This window comes from Moschus berezovskii, chromosome Y (assembly GCF_049115385.1).
Source record: "Moschus berezovskii isolate FMDL1 chromosome Y, NW_MosBer_1.0, whole genome shotgun sequence".
Lineage (NCBI taxonomy): Eukaryota > Metazoa > Chordata > Mammalia > Artiodactyla > Moschidae > Moschus > Moschus berezovskii.
The window spans coordinates 72,883,835-72,894,665 of NC_142489.1; the positions used below are offsets into that span (position 1 = coordinate 72,883,835).

The following is a 10,831-nucleotide window of genomic DNA, read 5'->3' on the forward strand; positions in this document are numbered from 1 at the left end:
ACTGTTTCCCCATCTATTTGCCATGAAGTGATGGGACCAGTATCTGAATGTTGTTCTTTAAGCCAACTTTTTATTCTCTTCTTTCACGTTCATTAAGAGGTTATTAATTCTTCTTCACTTTCTGCCATAAGGGTGGTGTCATCTGCATATCTGAGGTTATTGATATTTCTCCCTGCAATCTTGATTCCAGCTTGTGTTTCCTACAGACCAGTGTTTTTCATGATGTAATTTGCATATAAGTTAAATAAGCAGGGTGAAATATACAGCTTTGATGTACTCCTTTTCCTATTTGGAAACAATCTGTTGTTCCATGTCTAGTTCTATATATTGCTTCCTGACCTTCATACAAGTTTCTCCATATGCAAGTCAGGTGGTCTGGTATTTTCATATTTTTTAAAAAAAATTACACAGTTCATTGTGATCCACAATTCAAAGGCTTTGGCATAGTCAATAAAGCAGAAACAGATGATTTCCTGGATTTCTCTTCTTTTACCGAAAACCGAGTGGATGTTGGCCATTTGATCTCTAGTTCCTCTGTCTTTTCTAAATCCACCTTGAACATCTGGAAATTCATGGTTCCCATGTTACTGATTCATGGCTTGGAAAATTTTAAGGAACACTTTAGTAGAGTGTGAGATGAGTGCAATTGTATTGTAGTTCAGCATTTTCTGCCATTGCTTTTCTTTGAGATTGGAGTGAAATCTGATATTTCCCAGCCCTGTGTCCACTGCTGAGTTTTGAAAGTTTGCCAGCCTATTGCATGCATCACTTTCACAGCATCATTTTTCAGGATTTTAAATAGTTCAAATGGAATTCCATCATCTCCAGTATCTTTGTTCATAATGATGCTTCCTAAGGCCCACTAGACTTCACTTTCCAGGATGTCTGGTTCTAGGTGAGTAATTTCGTGATTATCTGGGTCATGAAGTGTTTTTTTTTTTTTTTTTTGTACAGTCCTTCTGTGTATTCTTGCCATCTCTTCTTAATCTCTTCTGCTTCTGTTAGGTCCCTACCATTTCTGAATGTTTCTGCTGCTTTCCCAGATAACATACAATTACAGTAATAAGTCTTAGAGAATGCTGTTCTGGCATACTGTCTCGGGTCACACAGAGTTCCAGCCCCAGGGTACCACTTCCATTCAGATGCAGGCCAAGAGGAGTCACCCAGAGTCATGGCTCAGACACACACAAGTGGAGACATGCCCTGGCTTGGCTGGCACTGTGACTTTGGAGCGCGCCACTCCTGCCAGCCCACACGTCCCTCCACCCCATGGGTTTGCCTGTGCCCTCACCCATATTCCTCCTTCTGCTCCTGCTCCTTCTATTATCCTGAACAACCAAACCTAAGAAGCGGTAGTAAGGATATGACTTTGCCCCAGGAGCCAGGAATGCCCTCAATGATTCCACAAGCGACACTTTTCCTCTGATGGTTCTTCCACCTGAGCGGAGAGTAGGCCCTGCGGTAATTTTCACTCCCACAACTCAGCTCTACCTGCGGGAAAGCCAATGCCTCCACTGCACGAAGTGGGGGCAGTGGGAGCCAATCCCTCGGGGCTCCACGGCTTGGGTGTACCTGGTCCTGCTCTTCTGGGTCCTTCTCACGCTCTTGAAAGTACAGCAGCTCCTGTTCCTCGCCAACCGACACCAGGTTCACCTTCTCGATGATGTCTTCCAGCAGTGGCTGGAGGTCTTGCCGGAACCCCACTATTTCTCCTTCCTGCAAAGTTTCTCCTTCCTCCACAGCCTCCATCCTGAAAAGGGTGACCACCTTGACTGGTGCCCCCTGACCCCCGCTCTCTGTAATGTCCCCGATGGCCCCACCGAGCCGGCAGGTCGCAGGGCCCATGTGGCCTGAAAACCAGTCTCATAAGTAAGAAAATTCAGGTTCCCTAAAACACTCCAGCCTTCCACTGTTCTTCCTTTCCTTGTTGCCCGTACCATGTACCAGGTTTGTGAAGGATGTGGGCCTGGAAACACAGCAACTGGCTGACACAGCGGACCCACAGGCTTCAATCACTCCCCATCAATTGACTACTTGTGGAGACTACCAGAAGGGAAGGTGAGACACACAGGAAGATCATTATTTCATCACCCATGCATAGTATGTTGGAGGGAAAGGCTTGGCTTATACACTCTGACATTCCAAACAATTCAAGAGCCAATCAAATAGAATTTAAAGTCATTTCCTCAGGGGAACTCTGGTTGCAATAAGCCTGTGCCCATCTCTGATCAACACAGTTCAGTTCACTTCAGTCGCTCATTTTTGTCCAACTCTCCGTGACCCCATGAATCACAGCACGCCAGGCCTCCCTGTCCATCACCAACTCCCGGAGTTCACTTAAATTCATGTCCACAGAGTCGGTGATGACATCCAGCCATCTCATTCTCTGTCGTCCCCTTCTCCTCCCGCCCGAAAACTTTCCCAGTATCAGCGTCTTTTCCAGTGATTCAATTCGTCGCATGAGGTGGCCAAATATTGGAGTTTCAGCTTTAGCATCAGTCTTTCCAACGAACACCCAGGACTGATCTCCTTTAGAACGGACTGGTTGGATCTCCTTGCAGTCTCAAGAGTCGTCTCCAAAACCACAGTTCAAAAGCATCAATTCTTCGGTAATTAGCTTTCTTCACAGTCCAACTCTCTCATCCATACATGACCACGGGAAAAACCATAGCCTTGACTAGATGAATCTTTGTTGGTAAAGCAATGTCTCTGCTTTTTAATATACTATCTAGGTTGGTCATTACTTTCCTTCCAAGGAGTAAGTGTCTTTTAATTTCCTGGTTGTAATCAGCATCTGCAGTGATTTTGGAGTCCAAAAATATAAAATCTGACACTGTTTCCATTGTTTTTCCATCTATTTCCCATGAAGTGATGGGACCAGATGCCAAGATCTTTGTTTTCTGAATGTTGAGCTTCAAGCCAACCTTTTCACTCTCCTCATTCGCTTTCATGAAGAGGCTTTTGAGTTCCTCTTCAGTTTCTGCCATAAGGGTTGTGTCATCTGCATATCTTAAGTTGATATTTCTTGCAACAATTTTGATTCCAACTTGTGCTTCTTCCAGTTCAGCGTTCCTCATAATGTACTCTGCATGAATAAGCAAGGTGACAATATACAGCCTTGACATACTCCTTTTCCTATTTGGAACCATTCTGTTGTTCCATGTCCAGTCTGACTGTTGCTTCCTGACCTGTATACAGGTTTCTCAAGAGGCAGGTCAGGTGGCCTGGTATTCCTATCTCTTTCAGAATTTTCCACAATTTATTGTGATCCACACAGTCAAAGGCTTTGGCATAGTCAATGAAGCAGAAATAGATGTTTTTCTGGAACTCTCTTGCTTTCTCCATGATCAAGCATATGTTGGCAATTTTATCTCTGGTGCCTGTGCCTTTTGTAAAACCTGATTGCACATCTGGGATTTCACGGTTCACATATTTCTGAAGCCTGGTTTCGGGGATTTTGAACATGACTTTACTAGCGTGTGAGATGAGTGAATTTGTGCGGTAGTTTGAGCATTCTTTGTTATTGCCTTTCTTTGGGATTGCAATGAAGACTGACCTTTTCCAGTCCTGTGGCCACTGCTGAGTTTTCCAAATTTGCTGGCATATTGAGTGCAGCACTTTCACAGCATCATCGGAGCAGCTGTGAAGAGATATCCCATGCCCAAGGTAAGAGAAACCCAAATAAGTCGGTAGGTATTTTGAGGGGACATCAGAGGGTAGACACACTGATATCATGATCACAGGAAACTAGTCGATGTGATCACATGGACCACAGCCGAATGTGGTCCACTGGAGAAGGGAATGGCAAACCACTTCAGTGTACTTGCCTTGAGGACCCCAGGAACAGCATCAAAGGGCAAAATGATAGGATACTGAATGAGGAATTCCCCAGGTCGGTAGGTGCCCAGTTTGCTACTGTATATCCGTGGAGAAATAACTCTAGAAGAAATGAAGGTATGGAGCAAAAGCAAAACCAATACCCAGTTGTGGATGTGCCTGGTGATAGAAGCAAGGTCCGGTGCTGTAAAGAGCAATATTGCATAGGAACCTGGAATTTAGGTCCATGAATCAAGGCAAATTGGAAGTGGCCAAACAGGAGATGGCCAGAGTAAACATTGACATTCTAGGAATGAGTGAACTAAGATGGATTGGAATGGGAGAATTTAACTCACAGGATCATTATATCTGTAACTGTGGGCAGGAATTCCTTTGAAGAAATTGAGTAGACAGCATAGTCAACAAAAGAATCCAAAATGCAGTACTTGAGAGCATTCTCAAAAACGACAGAATGATCTCTGTTCTTTACCAAGGCAAACCATTCAATATCATGGTAATCCAAATCTATTCTCTGATCAGTAATGCTGAAGAAGCTGAAACTGAAAGTTCTGTGAAGACCTGCAAGACCTTCTAAAACTAACACCCAAAAAAGATGTCCTTTTCATTATAGGGGAATGGAAAACAGAAGTAGGAAGTCAAGAAACACCTAAAGTACGAGGCAAATTTGCCTTGGAGTACAGAATGTAGCAGGGTAAAAGGCTAGTAGAGTTCTGCCAAGAGAACGCACTGGTCAAGCAAACACCCTCTTCTCTTTTTCTTCCCACTTATGTTGCCCTCTGAGGTCTAAACTCGCCATGAACTCACAAGTGAGAGTGTTTCCTGGTGTTCGGAACTTTTTAAACTTCTCCCTTTTTTATGCCTCCCTTCCCAGGACAGAGTTCCATTCTTATCTCTTTTGTCTCTCTTTGTATCTTTTATGTTTTTTCCGACCTCCTTTTGAAGCCAATGGGCTGCTTTTCTGGGTGCCTGATGTCCTCAGCCGGCATTCAGTTGTTTCGTGGAATTTACTCAGTGTTCAAATGTTCTTTTGATTAATTTGAGGGAGAGAAAGTGGTCTCCCCATCATTTTCCTCCACCATCTCCTTCCCTACCTCCATTTTTTTTATTTCTAAAAGTAAAGAAGCATTATCAGTTGATGTCATCGATTTATAGAAACATGAATTCGTTCATATTTTAGTACCTAATAGTAAGCCTCTGATATTCAGAAGTATCCTAAGTAGGAAATTATAAATGTAGTTTGAAAGCTGAGGTCTGTACTAGGATCATTTATTTTAAAATCCAGGAATTTGTGCTGCTGCTGCTGCTGCTAAGTCACTTCAGTCGTGTCCGACTCTGTGTGACCCCATAGACAGAAGCCCACCAGGCTCCCCCGTCCCTGGGATTCTCCAGGCAAGAACACTGGAGTGGATTGCCATTTCCTTCTCCAATGTGTGAAAGTAAAAAGTGAAAGTGAAGTCGCTCAGTCGTGTCCCACCCTTAGCGACCCCACGGACTGCAGCCTATCCGGCTCCTCCATCCATGGGATTTTCTAGGCAAGAGTACTGGAGTGGTTTGCCGTTGCCTTCTCCGGGAATTTGTGCTACTGACTGGGAAAAATGCACAGCAAAAATTTTGAAAATTGTATTTTCTTCAGCCAGACTTTAATCCTGAGGGGAGAGCAGCATGGGGAACACATGTAAACCCATGGCTTATTCCTAGCAATGAATGGCAAAAACCACTACAATATTGTAATTATTTAACTGCTCCAGCTAAAATAAATAAATGTTAAAAATGTTGTACAATCATAATGAATGTGATTTGTCTCAAAACATTTTTGATTAAAACACTTGTCTACTATTAGCATAGAAATTAGGGTTCCTTTATTGTTTATTGCTTGGATGAAATTTTACTTGCACACTAATTCTATTTCTTTATTTTTAATTATTATTTTTTTTATTGGTGGCTAATTACTTTACAATATTATATTGGTTTTGCAATACATTGACATTAATCCTCCCCAGGTGCACACGTGCTCCCCTTCTTGAACCCCCCTCCCACATCCCTCCTCCGTTTATCCTACTTCCGGGTCATCCATGTGCACCAGCCCCAAACGTCCTACATCATTTGTCGAACCTGGACTGGTGATTCGCTTCACATGTGATAATATACATGTTTCAATGCCATTCTCCTAAATCATCCCTCTCTCACAGAGTCCAAAAGACTGTTCTATACACCTGTGTCTCTTTTACTGTCTCATATAAAGGGTCATCGTTACCATCTTTCAAAATTGTTTGCGTTAGTATACTGTATTGTTGTTTTTCTTCCTGGCTTACTTCACTTTGTATAATAGGCTCCAGTTTCATCCACCTCATTAGAACTGATTCAAAAGTATTCTTTTTAATGGCTGAGTAAAACTCCATTGTGTACAGGTACCAAAGCTTCCTTATCAATTCATCTGCAGATGGACATATAGGTTGCTTCCATGTTCTTGCTATTATAAACAGTGCTGCAATGAACAATCGAGTATACGTGTTTCTTTCAAATCTGGTTTCTTCAGTGTTTATGCCAGGAGTGCGACTGCTGGATCGTATGGCAGTTCTATTTCCAGTTTTTTAAAGGAATTTCCACACTGTTCTCCATAGTGGCTGTAGTAGTTTTCATTCCCACCAACAGTGTAACAGGGTTCCCTTTTCTCCAAACCCTCTCCAGCATTTATTGCTTGTAGACTTTTGGATAGCAGCCATTCTGACTTGTGTGAAATAGTACCTCTTTGTCATCTTGATTTGAATTTCTCTGATTATGTGGCATATTGAGCATTTTTTCATGTGCTTGTTAGCCATCTGTATGTCTTCTTTGGATAAATGTCTGTTTAGATCTTTGGCCCATTTTTTGATTGGGTCGTTTATTTTTCTGGAATTGAGCTGCAGGAGCTGCTTGTATATTTTGGAGAATAATTCTTTGTCAGTTGTTTCAGTGGCTATTATTTTCTTCCATTCTGAAAGCTGTCTTTTCACCTTGTTTATAGTTTCCTTTGCTGTGCAGAAGCTTTTAATCTTCATTAGGTCCCATTTGTTTATTTTGCTTTTAGTTCCAATATTCTGGGAGGTGGCTTATGGAGGATCCTGCTGTGATTTATGTCAGAGAGTGTTTTGCCTATGTTCTCCTCTAGGAGTTTTATAGTTTCTGGTCTTACATTTAGATCTTTAATCCATTTTGAGATTGTTTTTGGGTATGATGTTAGGGGGTATTCTAGTTTCATTCATTTACCAGTTTCACCAACACCACTTGTTAAAGAATCTGTCTTTTCTCCATTTTATATTCTTGCCTCCTTTGTCAAAGTGAAGGTGTCCATAGGTGCATGGATATATCTCTGGACTTTCTATTTTGTTTCATTGATCTATATTTCTGTCTTTATGCCAGTACCATACTGTCTTGATGATTGTGGTTTTGTAGTAGAGCCTGAAGTTCAGCAGGTTGATTCCCTCAGTTCCATTCTTCTTCAAGATTGCTTTGGCTATTCGCGGTTTTTTGTATTTCCATACAAACTGTGAGATTACTTGTTGTAGCTCTGTGAAAAATACTGTTGGTAGCTTGATAGGGATTGCATTGAATGTATGTTACTTTAGGTAGTATACGCATTTTCACAATTATCGGGGACCAGTCTCGATATGGCCCAGGATATCCTCGGGATGAACGGCGTCGGCGTCAGTGAGAGAGAGAGAGAGAGAAAACCCAAGCACGGGGTTTGCTCTGCTTACGTAGGCCGCAGGCGCCCTCTTGAATCACCAGAGGCACCCCACCAGGGCACCACCTCGAGTGGGTCTTAGAAGCCCAGGCAGATAAATAAACGCAGAGGGCCCAGCACTCCAAGGATCTCAACCAGAAAAAGGAGAATAGAGAAAAGGACAGAAAAAGAGAAAGAACGACATGGGGAGACCAAGCTTCAGTGAGCAAGGCCCAAAACTTTATTTTCCAGTGCTGCTTTTATACCCTAAGTTGTGCACATAAAAACTAGAGAAAGGGAGGTATAGACTCACGCCAAAATCACGCGGGGTCTGCAGTCTTGACCCTTATCAGGATCAGGGCTTATTTTTGTATATCTCATGATAAACAAAAGTTTTAGGTGGTTTACATCATCTTCTGGCCAGGAGGCCTGCTGACAGTTTATGGCCCTCTCTCCTAACAAAGGTTAGTTAGCTAGAAAAAGTCTTATATTCTTTTAAAGTGATTTTCGTAAAGTCATGTGCTAGACACATGACAAAGTTACATTCCTATAAGGCAAAAGTGTAGTGAGCTACAAGAAAGGAATTTATTAACTTAAGATCTGATGTGGTTAAATCAAAGGCTACTACTTATACTCTCTATATGTGATTAATATATTTCCAAGGATACAATAGATAAACTTTGCAGCAAGCATTGATTCAACAATGAAATCTTTTTTTTACTACTATTCTAATGATTTTTATTTCTTCAACAAATTCCTGTATTTTAGAATATTAGGCTTTCTGTCCTTGCATGGTTCGAGGCTGTAAACAGTCACATTCATAGTTGTAAAAGCCCGGACAAACTTGTCATGCAAGTTAGAAAGCTATCAGAGGGGCTTGGATTGGAACACTCCTATTAAGCCGAGGAGAACTGTTAAACTACAGCTCTGAATTAATGTTTTCAGAGATAGGTGGTTGGGGGGAAGCCCCCGTAAGTATTAAAGGACTTGATAAGAGGTGTAAGAGAGTAAGGCAGTCAGACTCCGGTTTTCTTTGGGGTAGATGCTCAGGTAAGTTCAGGGGGTTCCTCGAGTCCTGATTAGCCTTTGCCCATCAGGCCTCTTCCCCAATTGACCATTGCCACGGGTAGGATTTCCCTCACTGGCTCCTGGCACACAATATTTATTCTTCTAATCCATGAACATGGTATATTTCTCCATCTATTAGTGTCCTATTTGATTTCATTCACCAGTGTCTTATAATTTTCTATAGAAGTCTTTTGTTCCTTTCCTCCTCCCAGCCCAACCCCTCCCTATCCCAGTTTTAGCACGGCACTGGCCTCAGTCTTGACAGGAAGGGGAGGGGCCCAAGATGGCGGCAGCCAACAGCAACCACTCGTTCTACCCTATCACGGTGCTCATAGACGAGCTCCACAAAGAGGATGTTCAGCTTTGCCCCAACAGCATCTAGAAGCTGTCCACCATTGCTTTGATCCTTGGGGTCGAAAGGGCCCACGGTAAACTTCTGCCCTTCCTTACAGACACAGTCTACGATGAGGACGAGGTCCTTTTGGACCTGGCAGAGCAGCTGGGCACTTTTACCACTCTGCTGGGTGGCCTCGAGTACATGCACTGCCTGCTGCTGCCCCTGAAGTTGCTGGCCACGGTGGAGGAGACGGTGGTGCTGGATAAGGCAATGGAATCCCTGTGGGATATCTCGCATGAGCACTCCCCCTCCGACCTTGAGGTCCACTTCGTGCCCCTGGTGAAGTGGCTGGCGGGCGGAGCCTGGTTCACCTCCCACACTTCAGCCTGCGGCCTCTTCTCTGTCTGTTACCCCCGTGTGTCAAGGGCCATCAAGGCAGAGCTTCAACAGTACTTCCAGAACCTATGTTCAGATGACACCCCCATGGTGCTGTGACCCACAGCCTCCAAGGTTGGGGAGTTCGCCAAGGTGCTGGAGCTGGACAACATCAAGAGCGAGATGGGGCTGCTAGCAGTGGAGACATGCGTGAACATCGCCCAATTCCTGCCCCAGGAGGCCCTGGAGGACCTGGTGATGCCCACCCTGTGCCAGGCTACCGAGTACAAGTCCTGGCGCGTCCGTTACATGGTGGCCGACAAGTTCACAGGGCTCCAGAAAGCAGTGGGGCCTGAAATCACCCAGAAGAACCTGAGTCCTTCCTTCCAGAACCTGATGAAAGACTGTGAGGCTGACTGAGGTGAAGGTTGCCGCCTCCCACAACGTCAAAGAATTCTGTGGAAATCTCTCCGCTGACTGTCGGGAGAATGTGATCATGACCCAGATCTTGCCCTGCATCAAGGTGCTGGTGTCTGATGCCAACCATCTCGTCAAGTCAGCCCTGGCCTCCATCATCATGGGCCTCTTTCCGATCCCGGGCAAAGACAGCACGATCAAGCACCTCCTGCACCTCTTCCTGGCTCAGTTGAAGGACGAGTGCCCGGAGGTGCGGCTGAACATCATCTCCAACCTGGACTGCATGAACGAGGTGATCGGCTTCAGGCAGCTGTTGAAGTCCCTACTCCCTGCCATCGTGGAGCTGGCGGAGGATGCCAAGTGGCGGGTGCGGCTGGCCATCATCAAGTATATCCCTCTGCTGGCGGGACAACTGGGGGTGGAGTTCTTTGATGAGAAATTCAAATCTTTGTGCATGGCCTGGCTTGTGGATCATGTCTATGCCATCCGCGAGGCGGCTACCAGCAACCTCAAGAAGGTGGTGGAGAGGTTTGGGAAGGAGTGGGCCCATGCGACTATCATCCCCAAGGTCTTGGCCATGTCTGGGGACCCCAACTCCCTGCACCGCATGACCACACTCTTCCGTATCAATGTGCTGTCTGAGATCTGCGGGCAGGACATCACCACCAAGCACATACTGCCCACCGTGCTGCACATGGCCGGGGACTCTGTTGCCAACGTCCGCTTCAGCGTGGCCAAGTCCCTGTAGAAGATCGGGCACATCCTGGACAACAGCATGCTGCAGAGCGAGGTCAAGCCCGTCCTTGAGAAGCTGACCCAGGACCAGGACGTGGACATCAAGTACTTCGCCCAGGAGGCTCTGACTGTTCTGTCTCTCCCCTGATGCTGGAAGAGGACCCACTGCTGGCCTACGGTGCCCACCCTCCCCCGCCAGGCCCCTCCCTGGGGGGACAGTGGGGGTCCTTGGCTGTTACTCCCCGTGCATGCTCTGACCCCATGTCCCTCCCCCAGCACGGTTCCTCCCTCAGACCGGGACTCCGACTTCTCACGTCCACCCCTCACGGGGCTGGGGGTGCACAGGGTGGGACGGAGCA

At 45.2% G+C, this 10,831-nt stretch overlaps 1 pseudogene; it reads left to right on the forward strand.

Moving 5' to 3' along the window:
* The first annotated feature begins 8,891 nt into the window (after positions 1 to 8,891).
* Positions 8,892 to 10,620, forward strand: LOC148773157 (serine/threonine-protein phosphatase 2A 65 kDa regulatory subunit A beta isoform pseudogene; annotated as a pseudogene).
* The last annotated feature ends 211 nt before the right edge of the window (positions 10,621 to 10,831 follow it).